This window comes from Balaenoptera physalus (genome assembly GCF_965194825.1).
Source record: "Balaenoptera physalus genome assembly, chromosome: 16".
Classification (NCBI taxonomy): domain Eukaryota; kingdom Metazoa; phylum Chordata; class Mammalia; order Artiodactyla; family Balaenopteridae; genus Balaenoptera; species Balaenoptera physalus.
In genome coordinates this window covers 38,189,647-38,214,762 of record NC_138898.1, presented here as the reverse complement: position 1 = coordinate 38,214,762, position 25,116 = coordinate 38,189,647, and the positions used below count along the sequence as shown (strand labels likewise).

Here is a 25,116-nt window from a genome sequence, read left to right as displayed (position 1 = left end):
ATAAAAAAATAAAATAAAATAAATTTATCAAAAAAAAAAAAGTTAAACATAGAATTAGTATATGACCCAGCAATTCCACTCCTAGGTACATCCCGAAACAACTGAAAAGAAGGACTCAAATACATGTATACACATGTTCATAGCAGCACTATTCACAATAGCCAAAAGATGAAAACAGCCCAAATGTCCATTAATGGATGAATGGATAAATGAATTGTGGTGTATACATACAATGGACATTATTATTCAGCTATAAAAAGGGATGAAACACTGATACATGCTATAACATGGAAGACTCTTAAAAACATTACGCCTAGTGAAAAAAAGCAAAGGTCAAGTGTTGTATGGTTCCATTTATATGAAATATCCAAAACAGGTAAATCCATAGAGATGGAAAGCAGATTGGCTGTTGCCATGGGTTGAGGAAGGGTAAAGTGGGGAGCAACTGCTTAATGGGTAGGGGCTTCTTTGGGGGTGATGAAAATTTTTTAGAATTAGGTAGAGGTAGTGGTTGCACAAGTTTGTGAATATGCTAAATGACACTGCATGGCTCACTTTAAAATGGTTAATTTTTGTTATGTGAATTTCACTTCATGTTTTTTAAAAAGGCAGAAGGAAGAAGAAAGACAAGGCAGGCAAAGCAACGCAGGTTTTTAGCTAAGACCAAAGCCTTGGGAACAGCAGAAATAAGCACCAGGAGGGGCACGGGTGCCAGCTGATGTGCTCAGAGGAAAGAAGCAGAGATGGTGTGAACAAAGGAAAAGGAGGTGGTTCAATCCGGGGATGGTGTCCTAACAGAAGAGTCTAGAATCCACAGAAATGGCCCTTTGTAAAGTCCCTGAAGGCAGGGCACCATGAGGACCACGAGGTAGAAGTTCCTTAAAGGAAGGAGAATGTGGTACCTGAAGCTCCTCAAGGTCAATCCTTTGCAGACTCTTCAATCCTTTACATTTGTACAAGAGAAAGAGCAGAGGGTTACTGAGGAGAAGAAAGAGGCGAGTTAACATCTCCAATGCCAGGGAGCTAAATTGGATTTGCTTTTTTTTTTTTTTTTTTCTCGCTTTTACAGAAACAGACAAAACAATGGGAACATTTCCATTGTAAGGGGAAAAGATCCACATTTCAGGTCTGAAAAAGATTTAGGGTGCCCAATTCAAAATAGGAGAGTATGTAACATGTGTGGGGACATGAAATTCTATCTTTGGAATAAGTTCTTGCTGTCACAACCACACAAAGGCTCTTGGGAAATGTCATACAAAGAAGAAAGTAGTTTGGAGCCTCACAAACATCCCTGGGAAAGAAAAATGGGAAGGTACATATTATCTACAGTAAGACAGGTCCTACGTATGCAACATCTCCTTGTAAGGACTTCCAAAATTCAGTGAAATTGGTGACGCTGTGCTCATTTTCCAGACGGGAAAACCAAGCCCCAGGCTTCAGAGCTCACATTCTTCCTCCTACACCAGAATGCATTGAGCCAGGTGAGAAATTATAAAAGTCACCAGGAGCAACCTCCAGTTTTCCAGTAAACTTCTAATTGCTTGGAGAAGTGGGTGTGACTTTTATTTTTCTATTAGCTCAGTAAGGGCTCTCAAACATCTCCAATGAGAAAATGCACTGCATCTATCCAAATTCCATACTGCTGTATTATCATTCGAGGAGTATACAAAATACTACCATTGCATCAGTTTCTTGCTGCTTATTTTTTATAAGAGTAGTGCCTTCTCTCTGCTCCCTGCATGCCCACTGTAAAAGCACATGGCCTGCAGCCATACGGGAAGGGTCAGTAGATCATGTCAGCACTTTTGCCGGCAGAGCCACTGGAGTCCTACTCAAACTGCTCTCTTCCTGCGTTTGTGACACTTGATTTCCCCCACAGGCCACAAAATATGGCAAGGAACGAAGCAGCTGATCTGCAAGGTGGTCACTGCCCAAGGTCACCGGCTGGTTCCTATCCTGGGAGGCTTTATTTTAGTCCTCAGGCCTCAGCAAGCTGCTCTTTCCCACCTGAGGACAGTGACGACACAATGCCTGCTCCTCTGTTCATTTCAAAAAAGTAGGCAAGGACTTTTAAAATGCAACAATTTCAACATTTTATTGATAAATCCAAAAAAAAAGATAAAAAGGATCAGGGAACTAAACTGTATTTATTTTTTTCTCCCTTTTATAGAAACAGACCAAACAACGCAAACCTTTCCATCGTACGGGGGAAAAAAATCCACGTTTCAGATCTGGAAAAGATTCAGCCTGCCCAATTCAAAATAGGGGAGTGTGGAACACATGTGGAGACGAGAAATTCTGTCTTTGGAATAAGAAGTTCCTGCTGACACGACCACACAAGGGCTCTTGGGAAATGTCACACAAAAGCAATTTTAATGTCATGATGATTTCAAAAATAGCATACTCACAAGCTTCATGTGAAAAGCCTGGTCGAAGAAACTAAAAAATATAAGGGCAACAGCTAAAATTTTCTATACTGGACTGTTAGACCTTTTCCAGTTTCTTCAAATCTTTCAGGAAACAAGAAAGGACAAATAACTTTGCTAATATAAACTTCTGAAATTTTCTTTGGCCTGAAAAACAGGATAAGCCTTCAGCATCTACTGAAGTAGAAAACTGACATTATTTTCCCAAAGGTATCACACTATAATTGTATGGTTTATGCTTTTCTTCTCTAGTATTTTATTTTAAAAATAAAGAAAGGTTGAAAGTTCTTTTTTTTTTTTTTTTTTACAGTGAACAACTATATTCCCACCACCTAGCTTTTTTGAATATCTAGCCTTTTATCCAGCTCTCTCTCCATCAGTTCTTTTTTTTTAAAATGTATTTCACAGTAAGTACGTTGCAGAGTTCAATACACTTTACCTCTAAACTCTTACACTGCTGGCATTTTAAATCTTTTCTAGTTAAAAGTTGTGACTTAGCAAGAGGAAAGAGGGAGAAGAAAGTAAGTGAAAGCTCATCACACACCTAGTTTCAAGCCCTACATTCAGATAAATTTGAGATTCTGGCAAAGGATGGAGATCTTCCTATGAAAACCGGGAGGAACAGGACTTGGCAGAATGCTGGCCTTGGCAATGGTTAGGAAAGTTATCTTACAAAAGTCATGGTGCTGGCCCCATACCCTTCTTCCATCCTTCTAATCACCTCGGGAAAAGAAGTCCAGATGGTCATGGAGACCAAGAAATGGAGCAACAGAGAGCCACCCTAGAAATGGAAAGATTGTGAGAAAAACCCTGCCATTGGCCCAGGTGGAAAATTCCCTCTTACGGAGAGGACATCCCTATGTGGTAGAGGGGTGTCCTTCTGGCAAAGGGAGTAAAGGGTTAGAAAATTCTTCCTTCTCTTTGGTTTTGCTCTCATCTCTCAATTATTCCACAAATCAAGAAAAGGAGGAGAACATTTGAGGCTGGGCCATGCCCACGCCTTGGGGATGCCTCTAACAGTAAAGATTAAGTGAAGATAATAAAAAGTGGATGGCAGGCCAATACTGACCAGTCACTGTCTAAACAGAAGACTTCAGATTGTCTTAAGGGATGCCCAGTCTAGCTTACCAGGTAAGGGAGGGAAAGGGAGCCACTGTGCAGAAGTGTGCCCAGGAATGAATGGTGTGTTCACGCCAGATCATGCCCAGAGTATGGCTACAGGGGGCAAGATCCGTACAGCAGTGGCATTGGAGAGGGCCCCTGTGGCAGAAGTTCTTCCAACATTCTCTTCATACAGTGTGACTTTAACACTCCCCCACTGGGAGGTGGGCATTTATGTCTCCTTCCTTTGAAACTGGACAGACTTGTGACTCACCAGTAACCAAATAATGCGATGGAAATGATGCAGCATGATTGTTAAGGCTACGTCATAAAGAAGATCTGCGTCTCACTTGTCAGGAGGAATAATCACACTGGAGCCCACGTAAGCAGTCCAGCTGCCCTGAAGCCACCATGCTGTGAGGAAGCCCACAGTTTCCCAAGAAGAGAGATGTTATGGAGAATCCTGAGACTATATGGAGAGAGAGCGCCCAGCCAGCTTCCAGCTGCTCCAGCCTCTTGTTCTTTCAGCTTCAGATGCCATTTGAATGCAACTATCTGAGGGATCCCAAGCTGGAACAGCACAACGAAGCCCTTCTGGAACCCCTGACCCACAGAAAATGTGAGAGGTGAAAAGGTGGCTGCTTTTGTTTCAAGCCACTACATTTTGGAGTGACTCCTTACACCACAATAAATAACTAAAACAGACCCCAGCATATAAACTGGGTCATGATGATACCCCACTTCATACACTGCACAATCCAAATCTTCAAACCTGGTATCAAACTAGCCACCACCTACCTTTCTTATTGTGTAGTTAGTACTTCAGCCTCATCAGTTTACATGCAAGTACCCAAACTCTTCCAGAACCTTCTCCCGCAACACACATTATATACATATATATATAACTTTTTTCCATTGCCTAAGATGCCCTCTTTTCCTTTTCAAAATGTTTCTACATTCTACACTTCATTCAAGACTCAGTTTCTTCCAAAAAGTGACCCTATAATTCTGCACTCCTTAAGGTTATCAGTGATATCATAGCTGCCAAACCCAATCATTTTAATCATAATTCATGCCTACAGGGCATTAAGTCCCAAATGGAAGCAGCAATGGTTCATCAAGGACAGATCAGCTCACTTTCTTTGGACAACAATGCCACCTCACTTCTTTATTGAATGGGGTTACCAAGCTGGGAGATTCAAAAGTGCTGACAAAAAGTCTTATCTAAAGGAGGTAAGCCTCTTACTAGAGTTTTTCTATAACATTCTGAAGTTGCACTGTCCAATACAGTGCCATTGGCCAAAGGTGGTTTTGAGCACCTGAAATAAGGCTAGTTTGAATTGAGATCTGTTGTCAATATGAAATATACACAGATGAAAATTCTTAAAAATAAAAGGTAAAATATAATTAATAATGTTGAATGTTGAAATGATAAGAATTAGGATATGCTGGGCTAAAATATATATTATTAAAATTAATTTCAAGTGTGATCTTGGACTTCCCAGCCTCCAGTTCAGCCTGTTATCACAACCTCTTTTTTTTCTTTTTAAATGAGGCTATAGGAAAATTTAAAATTTTTCATGCTGCTCACATGCTGTTTCTATTGGACCAAACTTTTGTGCTATACTGAGTTGAAGGTGCCCAAGGAAACACCATATATTTCCATAAAAGTTTTAGGAAAATACTTTTAAGGCAAAGGTGAAATGTTTGGATATAAAATTTAAAAGGATGGTTAAAAGGGGTGAGAATGAAAAATAACAGAGTTAATATTTATGCTTGGAAATGTTTCTAGCAAGAATAAATGCCAACCATACAGTCACACCGTGTCCTTGCCTCTTTTTCAGGGCATTGAAATCATTATCCATGATGAAATTCATATAAGGAAAGCTTTGAAATTTCAGATTTTATTTATTTTTTAACTCTAATATATGTAGCAATTCTACTAACTGAAAATTACCTAGGTGTCGCACTCACTGAAAATTACCTAGGTGCAATCACTTTAGGACTTAGACATTTGAAGCAGTAACTTATGACCTATTCAAGGGAAGAAAATGAATTTATACAGCTTCCAAAAGTATGTAAACTTGCACCAGGAAAAGGCCTAAGGGATGAAAAATGTGCCTGCGTGAGTGAGGAAATGAGTGAGAGAAGACGTGTCTAGGTAGAGAAGACATTCCAGTGTCTTGTTCAGATATCACTGGGTACCTTTTAACTGTCCTGCGTGCCCACCTCCCAGCTTCTGTGTGTTTTGCTTCTAAAGATGGCACTTGCAAATTTCTTAAGAGGAACGGCCTTCAACTTCTAGAGCTGCTTCACCTGCAGATGCAGAGTCAAGTGCTCCCCAGTTTACAGCCCCTCTCCCACCAGCCCACAGCCAATGGCTGAGGCGGGGATGGGAAAGCCCAGCTCCTTACCTTGGGCAGAAGGAACAGATTCTCAGGAGCAATTACACTCCAGAGCTCCCCCAGGGATCAGGCTGAGGCAGAGACATTGCCCGAACCACCCCTCTGCTTGGCTCCCTCCTTCTCCCTTACCTTCCCCAACTCCCTAGTTCTCTTGGGAGCACTGCCTTAATGAAACACTTGTGTAAAAATCCCACCTCAGATCTGCTTAGGGAAGCCCAAGCCAAGAATCTTGTGACGTATGAATGGGCCCTAAGAAAATATGAAACCGGATTCTTATTGTTGTTTTTGTACCTCAGATAAGAGTTTCTGTAACACTTAAGTATTTAAAATAACTGCACAGTTTAATAAGCAAGAAGTATATTTGTTCCTAAAGAGCATTGCAGCAGCCCTAGAACAGAGGTCTTAGCCCTAGAAAAAAGATGCTAATAATGGCACAGCATATATATCTCCAGGTGTGAAAGAAGTTAAGGGTAGCGTGTAAGGCTCCAAAATAGAAGTAAAAATAAAGAGAAGTCAGCTTAAAGTTTGGTGAGCTTCATAACTGACATTGATGTTATCAATTCTGTACATAATCAATATTTAATAAAAACAATTTCAAGTCATTCAGAAGGCAAGAAAGCACCCCAACATTAGGTAAATTTCCCCCCAAAAAGAGTATACCTTCCAAACTGAAATAAAACAGGGCAGTAGGTATCAAGGGTTGTTTTCTTTCTTTTCATGAAACCTGAAGACAGCCTTTGGTTTAACTAAGTTAATAAATTCCTCTTTACAAAGAGTCATTCTGAAGCTAGAAATTTAAGAATGAAGATAATTCATCTCATTTTGTTTTCTATAAATATTTCCTATTTTAACACTGATAAAAGGCTAAGTTGAATGTCACAGAAATAAGAGAAATCTAAAATACATCTTTTGCCATTACAAGGATTAAAATATATTCTGAATGCCTACTGTGGATGTAATAGTCCTAAAAAACCCACTTAGAACTAATGTACAGCCCACTGTTGGAACCATGGCAAAATAAAGCAGGCTTTCAAGATGAAACCAGAAAGGTTCAGATGCCAGGGTCTAGATAGTCCCCATTTTAAATACGGGAAGACATTATAAAAGAACCCGATTTCACTTCAATATAAAAAAATACTCATCATAAAAGGTATCCAACAACTGAATGTTGCTAGAGTGGGATGTTTTTAGTTTTAGGAGAGGATAGCATGAAATACACAAGAATTCTCTCTTTGGGAAAAGGGCAAGCCTAACACAAAGATAACTATCAAACAACCTGGTGACATGTGGGACACCAGGTCCAATCAAGTCCTAACAGGTGTGGGGATGGAAGAGTAGCCCACATACTATGTTAGCTGTCCCAGGACCCAATGCCATCTAAAGTCTTTGTAAAATCAAATGTATGGCATTTATACCACTTAATACACAGGAAATCATTCTTGGAACTTACAATATAGAACAAATAACTTCTAAGCTCTGTTCTTTTTTTTTTCTTTTGGACTCTTAAATCAAGTGTTTATTTTCACTAAGTACCTAATTCTTCATAGGGACAATTTATAATCCAGCTGATAAACAATGACTTATTTTTTTAAGGATAATACAACTATTGTATAGAGAAAGTGGATAGTCCAGAAAAACATTTTTTTAAAAAAGAGTAAAAAGCAGACATTGTGTCTACACTGATTTAAAGTTCCTACTGAATTATTCAGCACCCCTTACTCCGATTTGCCTGCTAAGACATGGTTTATGAGTCATCCGTGGGGAACAGTAAAATATACTGCACTTGACTAAAAATAAGTAGGAACATTTAATAATAAATCTACTTTCTTGATAGCCTTGGGTCATCATTAAATACTGATCACTTGGAGAAGTGTTGGATTGTGTGATTCTTCCCTCCCCTCACAGAAAGGCCAGAAGAAAATCAGCCACGGGCCTTGCCAGAAGATGATGGAATATCTGACATGACATGAAACACGGAGAAGAAAATAATATTGATTTTAAATGCCTGGAACCTGGAGTTCACTTATTGAGATGAACAGCAAAGTTGCTGGTTATCTTTTCCACTATATCTTTTCCACTATACAAAATTTTCCAAATTTTTTACTTATAACACCAAGTAGAAAATAGCAATTTGACAAAGGGGTCAGAAAAGAACATTTGCTAGGATTCTGGCTCTTGAATAAAGCATAGGCAAGTTATTGTTTATAAATAAAAAGAACTGTGGATATATATTTTCGATTTCCATTTTAGTGTTTCTTTAAAGATTTGTAAAATGGAACTTTAGAGGAACATTGAAAGGATTTAATTACATCATCCTTATAGGTAGTTGCCATAAAATGGAGGGTGGACTCCAACTGACAATGATTTTTCCCATCTTTGAGAATCTTCTTAAACAAAATGTGCATAAGATTAAAAACAAGTCGCATACATTTCTCCTCAGAAAGAATTACAGAAAACAGTAACTTAATATCTGATACTTACTAAATGCAGGCAATACTCCCACAGACGGCAAACAGAAAATCCAGCAGAAAATGAAGTACCCAAGGTTGGTGGAATGAATAAACTTGAATCTAGAAAATGCCAGGAGTTGAACACTCCACCACATCAAGGAAAATATCTGTGAATCAGTTCTGAGAGGCATTTCAGATGGGACATCAGTGTGAATGAAGGGATTCATTTTACAGACCGAAAGTTCTAGAACCCCACATCTAGCAACTTACCCACTGTGTGCAGAGTACTTACCAGATGGCTGGGGACTGACTGAAGGTGACGTCCACTTAGTCAAATCACAGCGCTGTCCTCTGTGGAGGAAGGACACAGATCAGAGAAAAATCAATGTGAAGGAAATTTAGAATTCTCATGGAAAGAAACAGCCCTTTGCACTTCAAAATCAAAACCTATTATATTCTTTAAAACACATGAGAAAGAGACATTAATAAATTAGTGACATTAGTTTCTAAATGGATGACAAAAACAGACAATCATCAAATCAGAAATCTTAGTGCTACACCCAGCCTATAGGGTTTATACACTCTCTCTACTAAGCTGCTGATCTACAATTCAACCCCTTAACCTATAAAAATAATTAAGCAGCAGTTGAACAACAACGATATCCAAAATGTTCTAGAAGTAGATATAATGATCTTTCCCTGATTGACAGTGAAACTGATAGTAATATTAAGAAATCTTTCAAAAAGAGCAGTGCTGAATAGGAAAGGTTTACAATGAAATTGCATCTATGTACAAATAGTCATTATTTTTTATGTGTGTTTTTGTATTGCCTTCATTAACAAGTTGTTATGTAGTTTTGGACTTGACACTGAATTTAGATTTCAAGATCTTTCCAAGATTTTGTGTTGGGTGGGGGAGTGGCATGGTTCCAGGTGGTGTCAGAAGTACATAGAAATAAGAGGAAGCCCATCTGCATTTGGAAAGAAGGTAGAGGCAGAAAAATTGGCAATTGAAATACGGGAAAATGCTGTCTGTAAAATCTGAAATGGGATTTTCCCAAGGTCATCATCTATTTATGGAGATGTCTACAGTAAAGTCCCAGGTAGAAAGGTACATCCACAAATGAAAAATACATCATTACAAAAAAAAAAAAAAAAAAAAGCAGACTTGGGTCTACATAGACAGACATGGAAAAAAATTCTCAGGTCATAGTATTAATTCTTAAAAACTCAAGTAAGGTAGTAATACGTGTACTATGACCCCAGTGTGTTAAAACAAACCTCACTAATCTAGGTGTAAAAACACAGACATGAATATTGTTATATGCAGAGAACATATTTGAAGGGATAACAAGAAACTCAACTGTGCTGCCTCTGGAGAACTGGTACTGTACGGAGGTAAAAAGGGCCTTTGCATTTTAACGTAACATTGAACAATTATGCAATATTTTTATCACAAAACATATTACTTTTACAATTAAAATTGAAAATACAAGAATCCAATTCATCTAAACTTCCTATGGAAATAAACATTCCATTTTAAGTATATAGAAATAGAGAATATACAGCATCATCTACACATACTTCACTGATTTATTTATTTATTTTATTATTATTATTTTTTTGGCCACGCTGTGAGACTTGTGGGATCTTAGTTCCCCAACTAGAAATCAAATCCAGGCTCCTCGCGGTGGAAGCATGGAGTCCTAACCACTGGACTGCCAGGGAATTCCCATTACTTCACTGTTTAGTAAATATGTACTATGACCCAGCTCTAAGCATGGATTGCATCATCATATTTAATCGAAATAAAAACTCTAAAATGTTTGTACTGTGATTATTCCCATTTTATAGAAGAGAAAACTGAGAAGTTGGGTGTCTATTCAAGAATTACACAAAGCTGGCATGCAAACCCAGGCACCCTGACCAACGTTTAGCTTCCATGGTACTGCCCCCTCCATGGCATTTATCATAGTTTCAATATTACATTTATACTTGTAGTGATGTATTAATATGAGACTGTAAATTCCATGCAGACAGGGATCATGTGTGTATTAGAACCATGATGTATATCCCCAGCACCGAGATAGTGCCTCCCCACAACTTTGTTGAAAAGGAAATAATTAAGTGCCCCGCCTAGAGCTGGGAAGTTAAAAATGTTTTATGTCTCTTGGGACTGTAAAACAAGACGAGTTCCAAAAAACGTCACTGATTAATAACCCTGCTATACCATGCTCCTCGTTTTGAGAAACCACCTGCTACCCATGTCCTTCTGTAACCAGAGATTTAAATACTGGACACATTTCGCTTTCCTTCTATAGTTCCCTAAGTGACTATCCAGCATAAAACTGATGCATTGTTCCATAAGCCTTTCTGCTTCATGGCTAGGATATTGCAACATTTGGGAAAGCCAATGTTGAAATACTTAACTACATGGGACTTCCCTGGTGGTGCAGTGGATAAGAATCCGCCTGCCAACACAGGGGACACAGGTTCGATCCCTGGTCTGTTAAGATCTCACATGCTGTGGAGCAACTAAGCCCGTGCACCACAACTACTGAGCCTGTGCTCTAGAGCCCGCGAACCACAACTACTGAGCATGTGTTCCGCAACTACTGAAGCCCTTGTGCCGAGAGCCTGTGCTCCACAACAAGAGAAGCTACCGCAGTGAGAAGCCCACGCACTGCAATGAAGAGTACCCCCGCTCGCCACAACTAGAACTATTATAACTTAACAATAAAAAGACAAATAACTCAATTTAAAAATGGGTAAATAATCTGAATAGACATTTCCTCCCAGAAGATATACAAATACATAAAGAGAACCATAAGAGAAAATTAAGTCAAAACCACAATGAGATACTACTTCACACCCACTAGGATAACTATAATCAGAAGACAGATTAGAAAAAGTGTTAATGAGAATTTGGAGAAATCAGAACCCTCCTACATTGCTTGTGGGAATATAAAATGCTTCAGCTGCTTTGGAAAACAGCCTGGCAATTCCTCAACTGGTTAAACATAGAATTACCATATGGCTCAGTAATTCTGTTCCTAGTTATGTACCGAAGAGAAATGAAAATACGTGTCCACAAACAAAAAATTTTTATGTACTTTTTTCATGGCAGCATTATTTATAATAGCCAGAAGGTGGAAATAATTCCAATGTCCATCAACTGATGAATGGATTAAAAAATGTGATATATCCATTCAATAGACTGTTATTCAGCAATAAAAAGAATACAACATGGATACATGTGACAACATGGACAAACCTTAAAAAAAATTATACTAAATGAAAGAAGCCACACACAAAGGCCACATATTATATGACTCCATGTATATGAAATGTCCAGAATAAGCAAATCCACAGAGATAGAGAGCAGATTAGTGGTTGTGCAGGACTCGGGGGGCAGAGAAGGTGGGGAGTGGATGCTCAGGGGTGTGGGATTTCTCTTTGGGGTGATGACAATGTTCTGAGATTAGACTGTAGAAACGGTTGCACAACTTTGTGAATATACTAAAAACCACTAAATCATACATTGTGAGTGGGTGAATTTTATGTTTTGTAAATGATATTTCATTAAAGCAGTTAAAAAAAAAGGTTATCTTTCAGTAAGTTTGCCAGTAAATATTAGTTGGCTTCTTTCCAAAATGACAAAATATTCACTTACACTCTCCAAGAAAACAGTAAGTAGTGAACATTTACATTTTTAAGAGACAAACTATTGTAATTCTCCATGGGATTTCTTGTGATGGGAAATACATAAAATTATATTTTACCTTTGCCAAAGAAGAGCGTATGCCTGCAAAGTACCACTAATGACAGATGCCACAGTGTTTGAGATACAGTCTTATTTCAAAGCAATGGGGAGCTTTAGCCAAATGTAAAGTTTTTGTTTCTTAGTGGAGGGAAAAAAACCCTACAAATATCTGAGGCTTACATTACCAGGCCTAATTTTGTGAATCTATATACTGAACACAAAGGACTAGCATTCAATGCTCTTCCTAAGATATTCAATATTGAAATTTTGTTTTCAAGTGAAGAATAACTGGGCAAGACTGAATCAAAACAGAGATCATTTCACTGTGATCTGCTACTGAACATGGAAAATTATTGTTTTGTAAACAAACAGAATGTTAGAGAACAGTTATGTCAGTGAGTTTGTGCAGTGTAACCAACCACCTCAAACCTGTGTGGCTTAAATCAGTAAATATGTATTTTGGTTCACAAAATGATCTCAAGTTGGTGAGAATGGCAAGAGTGTAGATCCCACTGCACAAGCACCTCTCAAGCCTCTGCTGTGTCACATGTGCTAACGTAGCATTGGGCAAAGCAAGCCACGTGGTCAGGCCCAGATTCAAAGGGTGGAGAGAGAGCCCCACTTCTTGATGGGAGTTTTCACCCTTTAAGGGCATGGATACAGGGAGGGAAAGACTTGGTGGCCATCTTTACAATCTACCATAGTATCGTTTCCAAATGGGACACACTCCCACTGATGGTCCACAGATATTTTACAGTTTAGTTTATTACAGTACAGTTTTTATTCACGGTACAGCTTGCATGTAAAATATATGTATTTTACCACAGTACATGGAGAGAGAATGTACAGTGCATATACATTAATGCAACTTCTATTTATGGAAAATGATATCAGGTCTCTATTGAAATTAATCGTATCACTATAAATATACTAATGGCTATTTACTATAGTAACGTTATCATGTTACCAGTTATTTATCAGTTATCTTTTCTTTTTAAGTGAATATATTTAAGTGGAAAAGATGAGTAATAAGTTCAGGTGAAAGACAAATTTTGCCAAATCCATAGAAGTCGCTCAGGAATAACCCAAGTTTAGAAACCCATGGGGTAGGACAATGCTTCTGAAACTTAGCATACATACAAATCGCCCAAGTTATCGGCAGATTCTGGTTGAGACCAGAGATTCTGCAGCTCTAACAAGCTCCCGGGAGGTGTTGATGTTGCTGGTTCTAGAGCACACCCTGAGCAGCAAGCACGTAGAAAGGCAGAAGCCTGGCTATCAGAGAAAGCCGAGAACAGTCATTTACCAGCCGTGTGGTCTTCAAGAAGCTGACTTCACCTCTCTGAGATCATTCCTCATCTGTAAGATGTAGGTAATGTTAACACCCATCTCAGAATCTCTCTCTCTCTCTCTCTCCCTCTTTCTCTCTCTCTCTCTCTCTCTCTCTCTCTCTCTCTCTCTATATATATATATATATATATATAAATCACCTTGCTGTACCCTGAAACTAACACTATATTGTAAGTCAACTATAGTTATATTAAAAAAAAAAAATAGGATCTTTGAAACTCATCTTGCCAAAGCAATCACATTTGATACTTTCACATAGAGTATGGACACGTTGACATCTCCTCAGAGCCACTCCACAAGCATATATTGAGCATCCCCTGTGGCCTGACACTGTCCTTGGCTCTGAGGACATGACAGTGACCAAGCAAGAGAGACCACTGTCCAAGCTGAGCTCACACCCCAAACCCTAAACTGCTCACATAACTCTCTCCTCTGAGTTGCACTGAAAGAGAGGCTGCCGAGGGCCTGACGTGGCCACATACGTGTTTACACTTCCCTATGGTGATCTTTGAACATTTGAGCTGATTGTTAACACTTACATAATGGGAGATTTCATATAAAACATCGGAACCCCAGCGTCTCTTGGAAATCTGGAAGACTGGGCAACAGGGACCCAGAGAGCCACCTGTACGCCAGTCACAGCTGAGAGGTGGCCGTCGCTCCTGAGAAGGTCTGGGTCTGCCAGGTCCCACCAGCGCCCCCTCCTGATCACTTCCACCAGATGGCCCCTCACCCATGTTCTCTGGCTCTTCTCCCTGCACTGGGTTAGCGACACCCCCCCCCCCAGATGAAACATGCTGACGAGCATGGAAAGAAGGGGAGTCCACCTTCCTAGTCTGTGTATTTTCCCTTTACCATCGTGCAATAAATGTCTAGCAAGGGAGCAATTTCATCATTCCTCTGCCCCTCCCTAAAGTCTAAAACTGCCAGTTTGAGAAACCATTCATTCTAAGCTCTGCCCAGAAAAGTTATAGCTCCTGGATCTGTCATTTACTGTGGCTAACTGGATCTAAAATGGTTAACTGGGGGCTCTTTATAGGAGTTTATTATGAGTCATTTTATGAGTGTTATTTTTTTTCTCTAAATAATGGCGACAGCTTTGCAATTACCTAGCTACCTTCTTTTGCCTGGTTTCCCTCGTGCATTGGTTTTCTGTGGCTGCATCACAAAACTGCCACAAACTTCACAGCTTAAAACAACACAAATTTAGTAGCTCTTGGTACTTGGTCAGAAGTCTGGGTCCAGCTGCTGGGCTCTCTGTTGAACATCTTACAAGGCTAAAATCAAGGTCTCTGTAGGCTTCCTTCCTTTCTGGAGCCTGAGGAATGATCCACTTCCAAGTTCAGGCAGGTTGGTTGTTGGCCAGTTTCACTTCCTTACAGTCATAGGACTGGGGGCCGTTCCCGGCTGGCTGTCAGCAGGGGGCCAAGCCAAGCACCCAGATGCCACCTACACTCCTTGCCTCACAGCCCCACCTCTTCCAGGCCAGCAGCAGACAATCTCCCCTGCATGGAATCCCGCTCTCTCCTTGAATCTTTCTTTAGTCCCTACTAGAGACTCAGCTGACTAGGACAGGCCCACCAAAGAAAAGCTCATTCTGAAAGTCAGCTGCACCATCTAACATAACCTCATCACAGGAGTGACATCCATCAAGGTCACAGTCACCAGGGTAGGAGTCCTGGGCCCATACGAGAATGCTGCCTGCTATACCTAGTACCTAATTGCTGCATGCATTTGTTGTCTGTATGCATTTATTTTTTTTCCTCAGGTTGGAAACTGACATCATGTCACAAGGAAGGCTAACTGGCCAACAGACAGGATGCATGGAAGTTAAACCCAGCGAGTAGCTTTGTAACAGTTCTCCCATTCATCACTAGAGTAGCTAATGCTCTAACCCTAAGAATACATGTACTCTGCCAACTTCCAGGTGTATATGAGATGTTTCCCTTCTTGAACTTAAACTGACCTTATGAAATTAGATGTGTAGAAAATTGATATTCTGAAGGAGGAGGGGGAGAAAAAGGAGAAGAAGGAAAAGAAGAAGAAACAGATACATAACTAGTACCTAGAAGGACCAAAAAAAATTTTTAAGTATCCAAATACCATCATGCGCTAAAAATTTTTTAATTAAATTGTTATATTTTCTACATGGTCTCAACCAATTTAACAGCTTTTCACTCAACAGACTTGGCTATTTGGAAATTACATAGAGGCACTGTATACATAACCAAACTAACAGTTGAAGGAAAAGGATAAAAATAATTAAAAGCATGCTTAATACAGTCACTCGCTCATGGCATAATAACCAATTAATGAGAAATTACTAAGTCCAGGTACTGCTCTCAGTGTTTCATGTATATTAACTCATTAAATCCCACCAAATTCCATGTAGCAGAAACTTTCTACAGATGAGGAGACTGAGTCACAGGGTAGTTATATTACTGATCCAGAGTCATGTGGTGAGTAAGAAAAGGCATGTGAATTCAAACCGTGGACCCTTCCTCTTAAAACCATAGCTGTCTGTGCACTCATCTGTGTTTCCATGTTGTGAAATAGGGGTGCTTCCTGCGCCTAATACACAGCAACAAGGTGGTGGCCAAGCACCTATGCACTGCACTCAAATAGATCTGGTTCACATCCAAGGCCAAGGGGTGAGAGTTGGGGCTGCAGCCTTGCCAACAGGTGTGATTCTATAATTTGCATAAAGACACCCCATGTGCCAGCAGCAGCCTTGTCCAAGCAAGCCTATGAAGCCTTCTTAAAAAAGAAAATAATCCAGGCATTCCTTAACCCCCTATATCCTTATTTGGAAGAGGAGAGATGAAAGCTGTGATTGATTCCTTCTTTCTCTTTTTCTTTCCTTCCAAACACTTTTCCATTGTCCTACATTTGAAATTGAGAGATTATGAAAAGATGGCAACAATGCAAAAGCTAACACTAGAAGCAAAGAATAGAAACCACTGGCTCCCTTTCCTACTATAGAGAAGAAAGTGAGCCTTTCTTTAGGTAATGAGAAAGGAAAAACCTGTAGTTCAATACCCTCCAACCTTTTCCATCAGTTCCACCCAGCCAAAGCAGGGGCATCATGGCACCAGGTGCCATCAGCAGCACAGACCCCAAGAAACACAGGCTAGCAGTTGTAATAATAGGTCACTGGAGGCGGAGATGGAGGTGGAGGTGGAAGTGGAGTGGGGGTGGGGGGCACATCCTGATATCTGTATTAAAGGAACTCTTGATTTCCGAGGGGGAGGGGAGTGGGGGAGGGATGGATTAAGAGTTTGGGGTTAGCAGATGCAAACTATTATATATAGGATAGATAAACAACAAGGTCCTACTGTATAGCACAGGGAACTATATTCAATATCATGTGATAAACCATAATGGAAAAGAACATGAAAAATTATTATATATATATATATATATATATATATATATATATATATATATATACACAATTGAATCACTTTTCTGTACACCAGAAACTAACATTGTAAATCAACTATACTTCAATTAAAAAAAATAAATAGAAAAGGAACACTTGCTTTCAACGATGCATTTCCACAACTAGGTTGGACAAGCCCACGTGTCAGGTGGCATTTACTCAGTGATTGCTCCTGGTACCGGCAAGGCACTGAGGGAGGACTGTTACCACCCAGGGTCCTCTCTGTGAGGAGGTGAGTGATTAGAACTATTCTTTAATCAGTCCTCTTTATGTTCTCCTATGGTTCCATCTTGGTTCCATTGCCCTGGTGGGCACAGAGCAGAAATTACAGAAGTATAAATGTATTTTGTCAGAGAAACCTCCCTTTAATCTGATGCTTTCTGGAGTTGCTTATTTGGGGGAGGTCTTAGTTTTTCCCAAGTTTTATTTGGTAGAATTTCTCAAGCCACATAATTTGACTTAAAATTGCTATGCACTGCAGCCAGAACACCCAAATAGGTCTGAGATCAGACATAATTCTCAAGGTCCTTGGCTGCCTGTGGTCGTCAGTGATCCCTCAGAACATTCAAACAGGGTCTTAGTTTCAGAAACTTGGATGTGTGCCAACCCAGGTAATTATTCTCTGCCTACCTTATTTCCCCAGGCAATTTTAATTGAAAATGGTATTATCCTTTACCTCAGTTCTAATCTGCTCTGAAGTGTCCCTGTGTCCTGCTTCTTCCTTCCATCATAAGCTAACTGAGCTGGTTTCTTTTTGAAGCTTAAGTTAAAAAAAAGAAATGTTTCTGAGTCTCCCAAGGGGGAAAATATCAGATAAATATGAGCCATTTAATTAGTCTCAAACCAGTGCACCGAATACTACTGGCAGCAGCTGCAAGAAACCCCTCTTTGATGCCTAACCTTATGAAAAGTTTCTTTTGTGGATAGAAATACAAAGGTTTTCTTACTGAAAACTGACCAAAAAAAAAAAAAAAAGGGTGGGAGGAAGGGAGTGGGAGAGACAATGAGATGACTTTACTCTCCTGAAATGATTTTAAAAGGTACTGTTGCCTTGATTCAGAGTTGGCAGAACAAAATGCACCATTTAACACAGGATGCCCGAAAGTCAATGAAAATGCAACAGAAATGTGCTTTTTGGTTACTTCCAACAAGCATGCACTTAAACCAGTAATGCCCAATAGAAATATGATGAAAACTGCAATTGTGAGTTACATATGTAATTTTAGTTTCCAGAAGCACTATTAAAAAGGTAAAAAGAAACAGAATACTACTCAGCAATAAAAAGGGAAAGAACTCTTGATAACATAATTTGCGTAGATCTCAAGGAAACTTTGCTGAGCAAAAAAAGCTAATCTCAAAAGGTTACAAACTATATAGTTCCATTTGTATGGCATTCTTGAAATGACACAAGTACACAAATGGATAACAGATTACTGATTTCCAGTAGTTAGGGAGGAGAGGAGGTAGGCTATCGCTACAGTATCTGGCAAACGTGATCCTTGCGATAGAATTCTTATGTATTTTGACAGTGGTGGTCGTCATATGAATCTACACAGGTGAATAAATTGCATAGAACTAAACACGCACACACAGAGACACACAAACACCAGTACATGTAAATCTGGTAAAATCTGAATAAGGTCAGTCGGCTGTATCCATATAAATTTTGTGGTTGTGATGCTATACCTAGGTTGTGTAAGACGGTACCAACTGCATGTGGATCTATGATAGTCTGAGAATTAAAAGTTTAAAATTGTGAATTTAATGTTAATAAGAGTTAACCCAGTATTTGCAGAATTTTCTTATATAATTGAGGTACATGTAATTGATAGAAAAATTATTGAGACAGTTTAAAATTCCTCTTTTTTTTTTTTTTTTTTTTCTTCTTGCTTTCTAAGTCTTTGGAATCCAGTGTGTAGTTTACACTTAGAGAACATTTCAACTCCCACGTGTGGCTCTGACTCCAGGTACTGGGTAGCAAAAATGCTTCAAACTGAGCCTAATATCCATTTCCCAACCTCCTCCAGTGACACAAACTAACATTGAAACACCTTTGCTTTCTGGAAGTCTCTCCTAGGGCAGGTTTATAACGAAACCCTTAGAGCTTAGACAGTCACTGGAAAATATGATTGGCTGGGAGAGAAAATTTCATCACTGGTACCAACCTGAATTTGTTTTGGACCACAGACCCAAGATACAAATGAATAACTAATCCCTATTAAGGAGACTTCTAGTATCTTCTAAGAAATAATTCCTAAGAAGAATTTCAAGAGCTATAACACATAGACTGGGCTCAAGGATTAAGACTTTAAACTATTTTTGAATCTTTGTAACTTTTCCTGTTGGGTTTTTTCTCTCTCTCTTTGCTTTCCTATTTCCCTGTGGTGATTAGAAGTGGGATGATTTAAATAAGAAAGCCTTGTGGGTTTGTGCTTCAGAGCCATGAAACTCAGAGATTCAATTTTCCTCTTCAGGCAGTCATGGAGGAGAAAGAAACAGGTGATAAGTGTGTGATGGCAACTTTGAAAAATACATAAAAATTAGGCCAAATCTCTTGGGACTCTGAAAAGTAAAACAGAGAGCAGACTTGGTTCTCAGACCAGGTGTGATAAGAAGCCCAGGGCTCAATCTCAAAAGACCAGTGCAGTCTCCATCTTCCAGAGAAAGTGGAAACGAGATGAGAAAATACTATTCCCAAATGGAGCCTTGAGGTATAAAAAGAGTGGGTTTTGGAATGAGAGAGACCTATCTTTGAGAATACGAGTCAATTAACCTCTCTTGGCCCTAGCTTCCTTGTTTGTAAAGCAGCAAAATTATCTACCTGACTCATTGTTGTGAAGTTAAACGGAATAATACACGAAAAGTGCTTATCACATTCCCCAATCCAAGGTGGGTGATCAATTACTGTCCTCTCCCTCCTCCTCTATTTCTGCACTCAAGTAGAGGCACACAGAGATAATGATGTGTGCAAATTAAGCTAAGAATAGTAACAGCAGAAACTCCAGTTGTTGCTCTAGAGTAATGCCAGAGAGAAAAATATTTCATTTTAATCTGTTGTGCTTCACTTCTAATCTGCTGGTAGGAAGCTGGTTTCAGGATCAATCTAGATTTATAGCACTCTTGAGACAGCTAAGTATGAGAGAAGCAGGTACCCCTAAGGCAGAGGACACAAAAGAGTCTAGGAAAATGGAAACAGGGCTGGTTTGACCAGAGAATCATGACCTCAAAAACCTTTATGTAGTCACATCCTTCATAAACATAAAATGCATCCTCCAGTCAGCAAGTGAAAATAGAAAAAATAAATAAATAAAGAGTATGGCACAGCTTACAAGAACCACTCAATGCCTTAAGTTCTCTTGTTATGAATTATGTAAATTTGAGACTGGTATTTATGTTTGTCGGATCGTTTTTTTGGTCACAGACAACTGGTCAACCACTTGTTCTATGAGAAATTACATCACCAGCTGGTCCACTGGAGCCCAATACACTGGGATATGGCAACAAGTTGGGTTTTTATTAATGGAACTGAACTCTACAAACTCTTCAAGACCCAGAACATGGCTGCTGAGGCCAAGGCCCTGACACAGGTACCATATTGAACAGACGGGCTCCAAATGCACAGTCTAGAATAATCTGTATGGACAACAGCCTGCTCTGATTCTGTTTCCTGTTCATCTGCATTTGATTTTATGAACAAACTAAAGCAGCTGATTTACCTACAACTCTAACAAGTTCTCCGTCTTTGTCAGCACCACCACCGGCACCAAACTAGGCTAACCAGCTGGCAGGATCCCTCTGAAACAGCTTCTGGGAGAATGTGGGATGGTTTTCTGCCATTGCTACTTCTGACCTCAGAATCAAAGTCTACGAGTACTACCTGAAGCAAGACTGGTCTCGCAAGGAAACCCCAGCAACTGAAGTAAAATGAAATGAGGAACTAAGACACAGATGTGCACACTCTCCTAGGACATTCAGGCTTCATCAGTGGCTGGACTCAGAAGCAGAGCTGGTTTTATTAATCAAGAGGATTAATTCCCTGTTTTTTATTTGCATATAGTAAAATTCACTCTTTCTGGTATACAGTTCTATGAGTTTTGACAAATGCATACAATCACATTACCAACACACAAATCAAGACATAAAACAGTTCCATTACCCCCAAATCTCTCTCATGCTGCCCCTCGGCAGTCAGCCCCTCTTCTCAATCCCACCCAACCTCTGGGTGTTAAGGAATCATACACGACATAGCCTTTTGAGTCTGACTCTGACTTCCTTCACTTAGCATGATGCAGTTTGTGATCCATCTATGCTGATGTGTTCATCAGTAGTTTGTTCCTTTTTACTGCTGAGTAGTATTTCAATGTATGGATATACCACAGTTTGTTTTTTCATTCCCCAGCTGGAAGGACATCTGGGTTGTTTCCAGTTTCTGATGGTTATAAATAAAGCTACTACAGATATTAGTGTACAGATTTTAGTGTGAAAATAAGTTTTCATTTCACTTAGTTAAGTACCCAGGCGTGGGATTGCTGGGTCACATGTAAGTGTATGTTTAACACTATATGAAACTGCCAATCTATCTTCCAAAGTGGCTGTTCCATTTTACATTTTCACCAACAATGAATGTATGAGAATCACAACTGCTCTGCAACCTCACTCACTTAGTACTGCCCATTTTTTTCTTCTTATTTTAGCTATTTTAATGGGTGTGGAGATATTGTGATTTTAAAATAATGAATCTTCAAGAGCAATCACATTTCAGAGTTCCATATGTCATACCTTTAAGTCAGTAACATATTATTATCTTCCTTTGGAGATAAGGCAACAAGCCCAGACAATTAAGTAAATTCACACATTTACAACATGCAGAAGAAGATAGTCTGGTTAAAGAAGAAATGTTCTGGGGCTTCCCTGGTAGCACAGTGGTTAAGAATCCACCTGCCAATGCAGGGGACACGGGTTCCCCTGGTCCGGGAAGATCCCACATGCCGTGGAGCAACTAAACCCATGTGCCACAACTACTGAACCAGTGCTCTAGAGCCCACAAGCCACAACTACTGAGCCCACATGCCACAACTACTGAAGCCCATGCACTTAGAGCCCGTGCTCTGCAACAGGAGAAGCCACCGCAATAAGAAGCCTGTGCACCACAACGAAGAGTAGCCCCTGCTCGCTGCAACTACAGAAAGCCCACGTGCAGAAACGAAGACCCAATGCAGCCAAAATAAAAACAAAAACAAACAAACAAAAAATGTTCCTTCTACAAGTTTGCAAGTATGTATTTAATACCTACAAATAATAATAATACATCAATAATAATAATCATAACAGAGTCCCATTTAACAATAGGAAATAACTCTCTGATGCATCATAACTTTCATTAGTTTAAAAATTCATAAACCATTGATAATTCAATCATATATATGTATATATAGTTGTATACATACTACACACACAGAGACACATTTTACTACAAAAGAAAGTTTGTCAAGCATACTGGAAGTTTAAATTTGATCACAAAAGGGGGAGTATTTACTATTTTAGAAAAAAGAAACTCAAAATTATACCAGCAATATTACATATTTGCATAATGATCCGGTTACAAATGTTAGCTATTCCAAGAAATATCTCCATTTTTCAAAAATGTATTGACTCTTTGTTCTGTTACTGTTTGTACTTTAAGAAAACTAAAGATATGGTTTTGAATTTTTAACATGTCTTATTTTTTACCACTTTGTTGTAATATTTACATGTCCTCTTCTGCTAAGGATCATTTTATGCGTTCCTTATCTATTCCCATAAATAGAACAGGAAATTAAATGTGTTCCATGAAAAATAGTTGTTTCCCTCATTCAAAAAATATTTATTGGATTCCTATTGGGGGAAGGGGAAGAGAAGGGTGATGTTTTTATTGTAGATAGGGGCCCCCAGTGGGGTCTCATTAATGAAGTGACATATGAGCAAAGACTTAAGAGAAGTGAGAGAGTAAGCCTTGTGAAGATCTGGAGGGAAAAGATTCCAGGAAGAGGGTCTAGCAGGTGCAAAGGCCCTAAGGGGAATGCGTGTTTTACAAGGCTGAAAAGATCAGTGTGGCTGGCGCACAGCAAGGTGAGCAGGAGGACACAAAAAAGGAGGTGAAATCAGCGAAAGGAAGCCAGATCATTCAAAGACGTTGATCAAACCTGGTTCTCGGTTAAATGAGAAGCCAATGGAGCACTTTTAAGCAGCAGAGTTACATAGTCTGACCTAAGTTTTAAAGGAAACTTCGCTATTTGGAGAACCGGCTGTAGCAAGGCAAGAGTGAAACAGAGAAAGCAATTAACAGGCTTGGGCAATGCTGGTTAACAGTTGACACTGGGGAAAGTGGTCAATTCGGTACATATTTTGAATGTAGAGGCTGATGGATTGCGTGTATAGTGTAAGAAAAGGAAATGACTTCGAAGCTGAAAACTAGCATCGGAAAGGTTAAAGAAACAAAATCATTTAGTCTGAAAAACAATGAATAGTTTCATTTCGACAAGGATTTTTAAGAACCTGAAACACAGTAACTGTATTGACTACCTGACATCCAACTTTTGAGAGTCAGGAGTGAAGACAGGAAACTGAGACTGCCATTTCCAATAAGTAGCTTTTGGAACACTTGCTGCCATCAGTCGCTGAGGGAGAGTCATTGAGAATTCTGAATAAAGATCAAAATCAGAATACCATTCTTTCTATTCTGCCCTTAATGACTTTTATGTAATATATTCCATATCAGCTATTGTAGCTGAGTTTGACAGGAATTATCCAGATGAATGGATTAAACAACAGATAAACAAAATGATTGAAATGTAAATAGATGAAGATTAACACAATGGAGAGCATGAACCAACATGCAGGAAGAGATAAGGCTCAAAATAGTAAATTATAATTTCAAAAGTTTCATATACTGCATCAATTGTCTAGAATAATAAAAATCTGGAAGACCAGGGGTTTAGCATACAAATTTTTTTCATTTGTCTCAGAAAGTTAAGGATACTGTCAAGATGAAAACCACTTGTTATAAAGATAACCTAATGTTTCAAGATTGAGAATAATACTTTTAAAGAAATTCAAGATAGTTTTGAAAGAACAGAGAGATTGAAATTATAAATAGCACTGCATAACTTTCCCCTAGATTTCAGGGTCTCTACCATCTAAGATTCAAGAGTGAGAGAAGCAGTCAATGCCATGCTAACTAACTTGTTTCTCAGGACACCCCCAGAGATAGGGGTCACTGAAAAAGCCAACTGTCCTTTAGGTTTGTTCTCATTACCTTATACAATGTTTCTACACCTTAAGTGTTTAATAAATGCTTACTGAATGAATGAATGAACGAATGAATGAATGAATGAATGAAACTTTCTACCACCATTACCCAAGGAAACCCTTAGGATGGGGATTAATACATTGTCACAGTAGGAAGGTAAACGCAATTCCATTTTTATAATCCTTCTTTTCCCAAGGCAGACCCAGTGTACTTCCCTAGTTATGATTCTGGGGGTTTGTGAAGATGACTTAGTGTTATGATCCTGATCCTGAAAACTATAGCATGAAAAGAAACAAACAGAAAAAGAGTAGAGACTATTTTGACATTTCCTAAGAAAGCTAAAGCGCTTCAACATTTAGTAATGCTAGTAACTAGAGTCCCACTGGTAATATATGTTCTTGGCCCCACACCACATAAGAGGACAGACCAACCTTACCAAGCGCCTTGGAAATCTTAGAGTTCTCCCGTGGAATTAATTACAGGCTACATGATGCCCCTCTCAACCTGGAGGATTCATCAGAGGTTGCATAAGGGTTAAAAAAGCTCTCTAGTGTTTCCATAGATGGCCTTCAAGAAAGAGAAATAAAACGTTAAATCAAAAATCCGGGAACACAGTGATACACTAGTGAAAGAATTCATAAGCCGTTCTTCAATTCCAATTTATCGACATGCCATCCCTCCTACTCCTCGTGATTAGAGTGCAATGTTAATCATTCCCGTCTCCGGAGCTGAGGTAATCTAAGGACAAATGAGTGACCAAAAATATCCCATTAATAGGACTACTCAGCCACATCACAATATTTCTTCTGAGTTGAAAACCGTAACTCTATTTAATAGCACAAAGCCCTACATTTATTTGCATCTTACAAGTGATCATTCAGGGCACTGAAG

At 39.2% G+C, this 25,116-nt stretch overlaps 1 protein-coding gene across 5 annotated transcripts in view; it reads right to left on the bottom strand.

The window, feature by feature from the left end:
* Positions 1 to 25,116, bottom strand: part of PLCB4 (phospholipase C beta 4) — a 422,682-nt gene that overhangs the window by 250,367 nt on the left and 147,199 nt on the right. For all 5 annotated transcript variants that reach the window (XM_082428193.1, XM_082428195.1, XM_082428194.1 and 2 more), the window contains one exon: positions 8,675 to 8,733. The gene's annotated coding sequence lies outside the window, so the exon portion shown is untranslated. The remainder of the gene's footprint in view (positions 1 to 8,674; positions 8,734 to 25,116) is intronic.